Genomic DNA, 12,600 nt, shown 5'->3' on the forward strand with positions numbered 1-12,600 from the left:
TCAGCTTTCTTTATAGTCCAACTCTCACGTCCATACATGACTACTGGAAAAACCATAGTTTTGACTAGATGGACCTTTGTTAGTAATGTCTCTGCTTTTTACTGTGCTGTCTAAGCTGGTCATAGCTTTTCTTCTAAGGAGCAAGCATCATTTAATTTCATGCCTGCAGTCACCATCTGAAGTGATTTTGGAGCTCACGAAAAGAAAGTCTGTCACTGTTTCCACTGTTTCCCCATCTATTTGCCATGAAGTAATGGGACCAAATGCCATGATCTTAGTTTTCTGAATGTTGAGTTTAAGACAACTTTTTCACTCTCTTCTTTCACTTTCATCAAGAGGTTCTTTAGTTCTTCCTAGCTTTCTGCCATAAGTGTGTTGTCATCTGCATATCTGAGGTTATTGATATTTCTCCCAGCAATCTTGATTCCATCTTGTGCTTCATCCAGTCCAGCATTTCTCATGAAGTACTTTACATATAAGTTAAATAAGCAGGGTGACAATATAGAGTCTTAACGTACTCCTTTTCCTATTTGGAACCAGTCTTTTGTTCCATGTCCAATTCTAACTGTTGCTTCTTGACCCGCATCCAGATTTCTCAGGAAAAAAAAGTGGTATTTTTGATATTCCAATGTCATGAAGAATTTTCTAGAGTTTGTTGTGGTACACACAATCAAAGGCTTTGGCATAGTCAATAAAGCAGAAATAGATGTTTTTCTGGAACTCTATTGCTTTTTCGATGCTCCACCAGGTGTTGGCAATTTGATCTCTGGTTCCTCTGCCTTTTCTAAAACCAGATTGAACATCTGGAAGTTCACGGTTCATGTACTGCTGAAGCCTGACTTGGAGAATTTTGAGCATTACTTTACTAGCATGTGAGATGAGTGCAATTGTGTGGTAGTTTGAGCATTCTTTGGCATTGCCTTTCTTTGGGATTGGAATGAAAACTGACCTTTTCCAGTCCTGTGGCCACTGCTGAGTTTTCCAACTTTGCTGGCATATTGAGTGCAGCACTTTCACAGCATCATCTTTTAGGATTTGAAATAGCTCACCTGGAACTCCATCACCTCCACTAGCTTTGTTCGCAGTGATGCTTCCTAAGGCCCACCTGACTTCGTATTCCCAGATATCTGGTTCTAGGTGAGTGATCATACCATCATGTTTATCTGGGTCATGAAGATCTTTTTTATATAGTTCTTCTGTGTATTCTTATATCATTTGATTAGCTGGTTTGATAAAAGAAAATAAAAGTGTTTTCATCAGAACTTCATATCTCCCCTGACCATCCTTTGTTATTTGTGTATTCTCTATATTGTGCTGACTTGTAAGGGTCACCTTCTAGTCTATGAATTCTTGTGGTTGGGCAGTATTGTTTATGTATTGTGATGGATTTGATATGTTACCAGTCCTTTTACTAGAGAAGGGAATGGTTACCCACTCCAGTATTCTTGCCTGGAAAATCCCCTGGACAGTAGAGCCTGGTGGGCTACAGTTCAGAGGGTCACAGAGTCAGTCCTGACTGAGCACACCAGTCCTTTTCCCACAGCCAACTCTTTTATTTTGGTTTGTATCTTAGTTGACTGAGTTTCATTGTCAGTCGTTTCTTTCTTTGGTGTATTTATGTTAAGGAACTTTTGTGTTATGTGAGCTAACTTTTCCAAAGACGTTTCCAAAGCTTTTTCTGTTCTAGTACCTTTGGTGTCTCTGTCACTGTCTCTGTGCTCTGAAGCCAAAGAAGTACCTGTTTTGTTTAGCAAATAGTTACATACAGACAGCTTAACAAGTTTTTATAGTCTAAAGACTTTAACAGCTATTTAAAAAATGCATACAAAGTGAACAAAAAAGATTAATTATTATTATTATTATTTCATTCTGATTTACCCCTGTCAATTACTAATGGGATATATATGTCTGCTGGACACTGCATGGCTTCCAAAACCCTCGAATCTGATTGTGCTATGTAAATATCCTATTCTGTGTTGATTTTCATGTGTTTCTTGCTTTTTATCATAGCAAATAGTGAATGTTCAGCACAAAGATAAGACTTTATCAAGAGGAATGCCACAGAATCTCATGTTTAAATTGGGTACTACTTGAAGCAATCATCTGTGCACTGCGCCTTTAACTAATACCACTGTATAAGCATTTAGTGTTTGACAGTTTTCCCTATTGAATTGGCATTCCAACAATTGGCGTTCCAATGAATTGGCATTCATTCTACTATTTGTGGCACTTTCCAAGGTATGTTACCACAATTGAAACTAGAAGGTACTTGCTGTCCCTGAGTTTACTGACTATTATTCTTGCTTCTGAGAGCAGTTTGATGAGGGCGAACCCAGGATTTGGATGCTGAGGGTTGAGGGATGACCCTTCATGCTTATAGTTTTTCTTTCATTGAACAGCTTCTCTCTCCAGAGTAAACTTCAGTGCCGCTAAATCAGAATCCCTCTGGCATCCCAACTCGCCCTCTGACAGTATATCCCTGACTAAGCACCCTTACTTTACTGAGTGCACACCTTCCCTCTCACCTGCTAAATTTGCCCCAGCCTGCCCTGCGGGGAAAATATCTTGTTAATAATAATTGCTAGTGTGTGGTATATCTTTGTGCCACTTGAGACTGGTACTGACCTGAAACAAGATACTCAACAGTAATTAGTCCTCCTGTAGTAGATTGGATATATAATATGTCAATCATCATCTACACACACACACATCCACACATACACTACTTTTGCTAAGAATATATCTATTTAAAATGGATAACCAGCAAAGACCTCCTATATAGCACATGCAGCTCTGCTTGGTGTTATGTACCAGCCTGGATGGGAGAGGGATTTGGGGGAGAATGTGTATGTATGGCTGAGTCCCTTTGCTGTTCACATGAAACCAGCGCAATACTGTTATTTGACTCTACCCCCAACACAAAATAAAAAGTGTAATGTTAGAACTGGAACATATTGATTTTAGTAAAAGAAATAAAATAAACAAGATGACATATTGGGTTGGTCAAAATTTGTTTGGGCTTATGTATTATGGAAAACCCAAATGAACTTTTCGGTCAACCCATACACAACAGTGGCTCAGTGGTAAAGAATCTGCCTGAAATGCAGAGGACCCAGGTTCGATCCCTGGGTCAGGAAGGTCTCCTAGAGAAGGGATTGGCTACCCACTCCAGAACTCTTGCCCAGAGAATCCCATGGACAGAGGAACTTGGCAGGCTACAGTCCAGGGGGTCGCAAAGAGTTGGACACAACTGTGTTGCTAACACTTTCACTTTTCTTTCAATACATAACCTAAAAATGGTAGGATAAATAGTTTGTTTTCCTATAGCAATTGTTTTGGGGAAGGATTAGGAATAATTATATTGTATAAATTATCCAGTAGACAAAGCAGCAGAGGTTTATTTGAAGCATCAGCTGTCCTGGTAATTCTACTTAGAGTTAACAGTGATTTGGCTCAAACAATTTATCTTTGGTCTCTATATTGCTTAAGCATCTGTCCATGAATTAGTTTTTGTGATGTTTCAATATGTTCTGGTTCGTGTTTGGCATATTTTGTTCTGTTATAATAATTAGATAAAACCATAGACTTTCTGATAGCCCTTGGAAGTTCCCTTCCACAGGCAGCACATTAAATTATTTTAAGTTCTTAATAAATCTGCTTTTCATCTTATTTGTATTTTATATTAGTGATTAACTTGCAAATCAGCTTCTCAGAGTACACAAACTAAATTGGGGCTAATTTGAAACAAAATAAGTGAAAATGTCACAAAGGAAGATTTTTATCACTGATTGATAGAAAAAAATAATATGTTTTTCCTAACTCAACTTATGACATTATTTTGAGCTTACACGTAAGAGGGAATCTATCTTCTAGCACCCATAGAAGAGTCATTCCCGCATGTGGAAATAATCAGTAAATGTGACATGCTCTTGATTAGCCCCTCTTGAAAATCTTTGGCACATATGTATTTCTCAGTTCTTATGTTTAACATGTTTCTTGCCTCCTTAAAATCTCCATATTTCATGCTCTGATGATTAAAATATAATTAGGCAGATAAATGAGTCAATTAAAAAATTAATTCACAAAACTTAAAATTAGTCATTTTAAAGTAAACAATTCAGTGTGTTTTCAAACATTCACAATGATATGCAGCCACCCCCTCCATCTAGTTTCAAAACTTTCTCATCAGCACAAAATAAGACCCTGTACCCATTAAGCATATACTTCGTCCCCCAACCCTGCACCGGTCAGATCCCTGACCTCCACCAGTCTGAGTCAGCTCTATGGATTTACCTATTATGAATAATTCATATAAATGGAGTCATACATGGGGCCTTTTGTGTCTGGCTTCTTTCACTTAGCAGTGCTTTCAAAGTTCATGTTTTAGCACATATCAGTCCTTCATTGTATGTGTATACGATGATTTTTTTTTTCCATTGATGAACATGCATATTTTTTCCAGATTTTGGCTGCTATGAATATTGCTGTTAGGAGCATGACTGTACTTGTATTTGAGTACCAGCTTTCCACTTTGAGGGTATATTCCTAGGAGTGGAATTTATGTTTAATATGTTTGTTCTATCTTTAACCTTTGAGGACTCACCAAAATGTTTTCCACCATACAAAATGAACCCTTTTAATCCCCTTCAGCCATGTACAAAGGTTCCAATTTCTCCACATTTTTGCCAACTTTCTGTTATTTTCCATTTTAAAAATTATAGCTATCCTAGTGGGTGTGAAGTGGTGTCTCGTGGTCTGAGTTTGCCTCCCAAATGACTAATAATTCTGAGCATCTTTTCAGCCATTTGTGAGTCTTTTGGGGAGAATTGTTTAAGTCCTTTGCCCATTTTTTAAGTGAGTTGTTTGTCTTTCCGTTGTTGTAATATATTCTGGATACTAGGCCCTTATAAAATATATTATTTACAAACAGTACCATTCTGTAGATTGTTTTACAAATCTAGCTTGATGCACTAATTTAAATTTTGTTGAAGTCTAATTTATGTTTACTCTTTTGTTGTTTGTGATTTTGATATCCTAGCTAAGAACTCTGGAGAAGGCAATGGCACGCCGCTCCAGTACACTTGCCTGGAAAATCCTATGGACGGAGGAACCTGGTAGGCTACAGTCCATGGGGTCGCTAAGAGTTGGACACAACTGAGCGACTTCACTTTCACCTTTCACTTTCATGCATTGGAGAAGGAAATGGCAACCCACTCCAGTGTTCTTGCCTGGAGAATCCCAGGGACAGAGGAGCCTAGTGGGCTGCCATCTATGGGGTCACACAGAGTCAGACACGACTGAGCGACTTCCCTTTCACTTTTCACTTTCATGCATTGGAGAAGGAAATGGCAACCCAATCCAGTGTTCTCGCCTGGAGAATCCCAGGGACGGGGGAGCCTGGTGGGCTGCCGTCTATGGGGTCGCACAGTGTCAGACAGGACTGAAGTAACTTAGTAGCAGCAGCTAAGAACTCACTGACAAATCTAAGGTCATGAAGATTAACCCCTATGTTTTTTTCTGAGTTCTGCGGTCTTACCTCTTATATTCAGGTCATTGATTCATTTTTTGGATTTCTTATGAGAAAGGAATTTGCCATGTTTTCCTTTTTATATTTATTTATTTTTGCATATGGGTATCCAGTTGTCCCAGTACTATTTCTTTTAATTTATGTTTTTAATTGAAGGATAATTGCTTTATAGCATTGATTTCATTTCTGCCATACATCAAAGTGAATTAGCCATAGGTATACATATGTCTGGAGAAGGCAATGGCACCCCACTCCAGTACTCTTGCCTGGAAAATCCCATGGACGGAGGAACTAGGTAGGCTGCAGTCCATGAGGTTGCTAAGAGTCGGACATGACTGAGCAACTTCACTTTCACTTTTTACTTTCATGCATTAGAGAAGGAAATGGCAACCCACTCCAGTGTTCTTGCCTGGAGAATCCCAGGGATGGGGGAGCCTGGTGGACTGCCATCTGTGGGGTTGCACAGAGTCAGACACCACTGAAGCGACTCAGCAGCAGCAGCATACATATGTCTCTTCCCTCTTGCACCTTCCTCCCACCCCCTACCCTTTCCCATCTCTCTAGGTCATTAGAGAGCCCCAGTTTGAGTTCCCCAAGTGATACAGAAATTTTCCATTTGTCTCAGGACCATTTCTTAAAGATGCTATTTTCCCCACTGAATGGTTTTGACCACCTTGCCTTGGCCCCCAAAATCAACTTGCCATAGATGTATGTGTTTATCTAGACTCTCGATTATATTCCATTGGCTTATATGTTTATCCTTATATAAGCTAAATTTCATACAAATTTTTTATCTATACTTTTAAATTTATTAATCTATAATTTTCATTGTCACATTGATGTAGATACTGTGTTGTAGGCACTGTGCTAGGCAGAAGGGAATGTAAAGTTGAATGTGACTGTCCCTTCTCCCTAGGAAGAGCTTCATGTTTGGCATGGTGCCACCATAAATAAATCAGCAATTTAAGTTCAGTCCAATAAGTGGTAATATTGAGGTGGGCTCAGGATGCTATGTCAACTGCAGATGATTAGTCTAAATCAACCATGGGACCTTATGTCCCTTGCCAGGAATTTTTTTTCATGACAGTGTATGCCTAAGTCACTTTAGGCTAGGAGAAATCTCAGGAAAGGTTTCTAAGGGGTTCCGGAAATGAAGTTTTATTACTTTAAAGAGAAAGCCATAGAAAGTTGATCTCTTTCCAATGGAAATGAATTAGGAAATGCATTCCCCGAATGGTATCAGCGGTCTTCCGCAAAGCTGCAGTGGAGACTGCAGAGCCAAGAGTCCAAACTGAACTGAATCCTTAATGGCATCATTGAACTGTTGGCTCAACCAACCCTGAGGACTGAACTACCTTTATATGAGCTCATAAATTTCTTTACTATCTGTGGCAGCCTGAACATGGAATTATGTTTCTTGAACTTGAAACATCCTTATTATGAAGGGGGCATAGTGCCAGAGGTACATCTAAGTATGACTAAAGATCAGATACAGCTTCCCAGAAATAAAGATATTTGAATTGAATGTTAAAGAACAGATAGCACTTACCTAAGCAAAAAAGAAGGAAAGTGGCATTGCAAGAAGGGGCACGAAGTGGTGATTACAAAGAATAAAACATGAGCTCTGCTAACAAAGATTTTTATAGTATTTTTAGGAGAATGGAATATAGATATACAAAGACAATGTGTGTTATCACATGTATTGCACTTCTTAGTTTTCAGGTCAACCCAGTTAGGGAGGTTAGTGCGTGTAAGGGAATAAGTAGGAGAGACATTGAGAAATTCCAGAGCTCAACAGTGACATGCTTGAATAAACAAATAATTGTTGAAGCCAGAGGTGCTGATACCACATCAAAGTGATAACTTAATTGAGGAACTTTCAAAACATTGACGTCATAATCAAAAGATCCTGGTATGTTCTAGCTGATGTCTACCTATAGTAGTATATTAAATCTGACATACACTTGTTGTTGTTCAGTTGCTAAGTTGTATCCGACCCTTTGCCACCCCATGGACTGCAGCACGCCAGGCTTCCCTGTCCTCCACTATCTTCCAGAGTTTGCTTAAACCCATGTCCATCAAGTCGGTGATGCCATCCAACCATCTCATCCTCTGTTGTCCTGTTCTCCTCCTGCCCTCAGTCTTTCCCAGCATCACAGTCTTTTCCAATGAGTCAGCTTTTCACATCAGGTGGTCAAAAAGTATTGGAGCTTCAGTTTCAGCATCAGTCCTTCCCGTGATTATTCAGAGTTGATTTCTTTTAAGACTGACTGCTTTGATCTCCTTGCTGTCCAAAGGACTCTCAAGAGTCCTGTTACCAAACATCAGGTGATGACGCCTTCTGATAAAATCAAGATCATATTGTGGAAAGGAGGAGAAACATCATGAGAACGTTTCTAGTGAGTTTCTAGAACTGAGCATTGGTTATTAATATACGGACAGAATGGCCGTCTGGTGTACTGGCAGCAGGGTGGAGTGCCTCCATCTGTGGCAGAAACTCTGCTTCTTCAGATGATAATACTTACTCCACTATTATTTTCATTGTGATTTAATTTCCCAAATTAGGCTTCCCTGGTGGCTCAGCTGGTAAAGAATATGCCTCCAATGTGGGAGACCTGGGCTCGATCCCTGGGTTGGGAAGATCCCCTGGAGAAGGGAAAGGCCACCTACTCCAGTATCCTGGCCTGGAGAATTCCATGGACTAGTAATGCTTACCACACTATGTTTTCGTTGTGATTTAATTTCCCAGATTGCCTACATTTAACAAAAGAATACCTTTTTCAGACTGGCAAAACTGCTGATTATTCCTGACATTTTTCCCCCAATATAAATGAATGAATTTGTGTGTTATTTTAGTTTTCAGTGTTTTTTGAGTCATGATTGTAATAACGCTGTAGAGTGTATTGGTTAAGACTTTTCACTCTGGAACCAGCTTCCTGTTTGGGTTTGAATACTAGCTTGGTCACATTCTGGCTGTGTAACCAAGAGCCACTTAAGTTCTTTGCCTCTAAGAAAGAATGAAAGGATAATAATTATAGAACCTTTCTTGCTTAGTTGTTGTGAGAATTAAATGTTGTCCACGAGCTGTCTAGAACAGTACTTGGCATAAAGTTTGTAGTCAATAAATGTTATTCTAATAGGTATTTTCTTGCTATACAGTTATTCCATTTCAAAAACATTGATAAAATCAAATTTCTGGGTTTATGAGACCAAAAACCAGAAGTTATTCTCTCTTAGGCAGTTAAAATATCCATGCTAAAAGACATACTTGATCAACTAGCCAGTATCCCTGGACTCCATTGTTATCTTCCGTCCGTTGTAAGCATGGTGCCATTTCATGCCACAGTAGAGTAAGTGAGAAAGCCATCTGATCAGGAAATAGACTCCTAGAGGGAAAGTGATCTTCCCGTTGTTGCAGAGCAAGTGACCATTGGGCTTGGGGCCTGACCTCTGGTCATCTGACTCAATAATCCTGTAGTCATTTCATTGTATAATGAAAATATAACATTTTCTAGTCCTCTTCTCTACTCTTGTTCTCAGATTAGCAGGATTCATATAAGCAAGTACAGTTTGATGTTCTACAAAGAGGTTCTACTGGTTAAAACAGGGCGTTTCCTTGAAAACTCCTACCCATTGCTGTGTAGATGCTTTTCATTCTAGAGCACGTTCTGCTAAAAGATGATGTGAGAAGATCTTTGGGAAAACATAGCATTTAGGTAATGGTGCATTAGCCTCGTCAAGAAAAAGGTTTTAATTCCGCTCATATACGTAAGCATCGTGTATTGTATAATTGTGTAACAGAACTACACTGCCTGCTTACTCGTTAAGTCGTGTTCAATTCTTTACGACCCCATGGACTGTAGCCTTTCAGGCTCCTGTCCTTGGGATTTCTCAAGCAAGAATACTGGATTGGGTTTCTGTTTCATTCTCCAGGGGATATTCCCAACCCAGGGATCCAACCCACATCTTCTGCATTGACAGGAGGATTCTTTACCACTGAACCACCTGAGAAGCAACAAAAATATAGTAAACACATCTTAATCTCTCATAGCACATGTACATTTAGTTTATCTTATTCATATTATTTAGCAGACAGACTGAATGCTGTAATGGAGACCCTGCAGAAAACAATATGATAGAAATGTGTTTGTCTGCTATGGTATTCCAGGGCTGGAGAATGGTTCAGGGCAGACAGGCAACTGTGTTCCACAAGCTTATCCAGGCCCCGAGGTCCATTCTCTCATTTTCTTCTGTGCTCCAGATGTTTCCTTATTTACATGCTGCAGCTCACTCTCAAGGAGCACGTCCTTACGTTCCAGGCCATGTAATCACGAGAAATCAGAACTTTTGCAAAATAATTTTTAAAGAGTATTCTTCAGTGTTGATACCCATCCCTTGGTTCACATTTCAGTGCTTAAAATTTATATACTAGTTTCAGAGCACTATGGAAAATGTGGGCTCTGCACCTCTATTCCTGCAGCGTATTCTGGTGTTAAAAGGAAGAAGGGAAGAACCCTGGAGAATAGTTCACAGTGTTACATAAATCCACGGGGTGGGATAAGTGATTTCTAGTGACTAGGTAAAGGCAAAGAGATTACATAAGCAGGTAGTCCAGTTATCTGGATGTGAAGGAATTGCTTATTACATGCTTATGAGGTTGGAAATGAATACAACTGTGTAGATCCAATCAATGTTACTGGGAATGGAGCACTGTATCTTTATGGCTGGGATAAAGAAAGAAAGAAAAAACTCAATGCTTGATTATTTTTCTATGGTCTTCAGTGAATAAGCAAGTTGACTGTAAATAAGAACTCCTTACCTTTTGTATTCAAAGTAAAGATAGAGATGAGAAGTAGAGTATTTCTTAAATGAGCATTTTATACTTCTTTAAGAATTTGTTTGATGTAGAATGTTAACTGTATTTCTGTTTCTCATTTCACTCAAATGTTAGCTGATTTTATTTATCTTAGCAAGCTACCTAATTCTACATGTTGTGATATTTTGGATATTTCTTTAGAGTTCTCAAAAACCTTAAATAATAAAGGGAATATGCATCGAGTGATGGAATATGCTCCATTATTTATTTGTTTTTTTAATCACACTAGGAAATCCTAGTAGGTATACTGAGATTATCACATACACATACAGTGTTTTGGTAAGCCACAGTACATGAATAATATAAAACTAAGTTTTAAAATCCTGAGTCAGTATTGTAAATACAAACTCTAGGCCCTAAAGCTAAAATTTCAAGAGACAGTATTCTTGTCCATTATTCATTGCAAAAATGCATGTATCTCTAATGGGAAAACCACTTCTGTCATGAAGTACAGAAGATCTTTGAGTTTTAGTTCTGTTTATGCTAATGTAAGTATTTTTATCACTATTAAGTGTTCAGGTTGGGTTGTTTTGGGACTCATTTTGGACAGTTTCTTTCAGTGTGTTGAATTTAGTTTATAGGTGTACACTGTAAGGAAACAAGCATTGTTTTCTCCTATAATCTTTAGAGTCATTTCAAAGGCATGAGTTGAAATGTTGTGGTAGCATTCATATAGCCATGGGCTCTGATTCAAAAATAAACCTGGTCAGTAATGCTAATAAATGATTACTTGCATTTGTTTCTAATTGTTTCCACCATAAATAGAATGTGTGGCAGCTTACTATTAACACCATGTGTGTGACATAGGCATTTTATAGGTTGTAAATACTGTAAGCATGAACTAATGTATTTATTCGCATTAATACTTCTGGCAACAGATTCTTTAGAAGTAATCAAATACGGAAATCCTGAAGTACTTGGACATCAAGGATGCCTTTTCCTGTTTCCCATGGTAGAAATGAGAGAAGGCCTGTATTTGGCATTGGCTGTGGGTAAAGTTTTTCTTATTATAAGAGAAAATTACCTTTATTATATTTACTTTTTATTATCCTCAAAATCTCTACCATAATAAAGAAAAGGGGAAGCAGAAGCAAGTATTTTATATATCTTGATAATATAATACTAATGATACCAAGATCTGAAAATTAAAATTAGTGTCAATGAGAAAAGTCAACCACACTAATCTTATCCAATAAAACAACTTAGATCATTCAAATTTTTATATATAAAGCATGCCATTATTATTATGTAATTTTATTATCTTGCTAAATTATTTTTGCTATTTTCTAAGTCACTGCAGTGAAACAGAATTTTTTTATTTCACACTACACAGTATCAATTCATTAGTGTCTGTAATGGCACTTGAATTCAATCAACCATATTAAACACTGACCTATTTCCACAATAGTTTGAAGAATAGTGATATATCTATTTGGATTTTGAGAGTCTTAGAATCGGGTAAAAGGTAGCATATTTTATGGCTGATAAAATTCATACTGGAACAGTGAGTTTAATTTACCACCAGACAGTAAGCAAATAAGATGTCAAAAATTCATGTAATTTAGTAGTCCGTTAAGCCTGGTATAGCCATATCCTGTATAAGCCAATGGAGTAGAGTAAAACTGTACTTTGGAAAATCATCACTGTCCTTTACTATTTGAATGAAATTTAGGAAAATGCTTAATCTGAAAGATTTTAAGCTATTTAATTTTTTTACCACCTGGTAATAAACGTTATGCTCAGTAATTTACAAAGTAGATGCAATTGATCTATTCTAGAGAAATTATACTTCTAAATATTTTAGATTTATTTTTAAATACACATTATAAAATTTGTGGAAACAAAATATGTGTTACTTATTAAACCATATTTTAATAACCTTACAGTAGGCAAAGATTTCTTAAACAGGACATAAAAATCTTAACCATAAAAGAAAAATGAATGAATTAGATTATATTAAGATTAATAATTTATCTTCATTAAAGTACATGATTAAGATAGTGAAAAATAAGCTACAGAGTGGGAATAAGTATTTTTAATGCTTAAATCTGGCAAATGAAGCATATTTAGAATATATAAAGAACTTTTTACAAATCAGTAAAAAGGGATGGATAACCCAGTAGAAAAGGGGGTAAACATTTGAACAGACAGGTCTTCCTTGGGGGTGCAGTGATTAAGAATCTGACTTGCAATGCAG

At 37.6% G+C, this 12,600-nt stretch overlaps 1 protein-coding gene across 3 annotated transcripts in view; it reads left to right on the forward strand.

Moving 5' to 3' along the window:
• ATRNL1 (attractin like 1) overlaps nucleotides 1–12,600 on the forward strand; it is an 809,337-nt gene that overhangs the window by 435,265 nt on the left and 361,472 nt on the right. The window lies entirely within an intron of this gene.

This window comes from Ovis canadensis, chromosome 22, assembly GCF_042477335.2.
Source record: "Ovis canadensis isolate MfBH-ARS-UI-01 breed Bighorn chromosome 22, ARS-UI_OviCan_v2, whole genome shotgun sequence".
In the NCBI taxonomy this organism is placed as follows: Eukaryota; Metazoa; Chordata; class Mammalia; order Artiodactyla; family Bovidae; genus Ovis; species Ovis canadensis.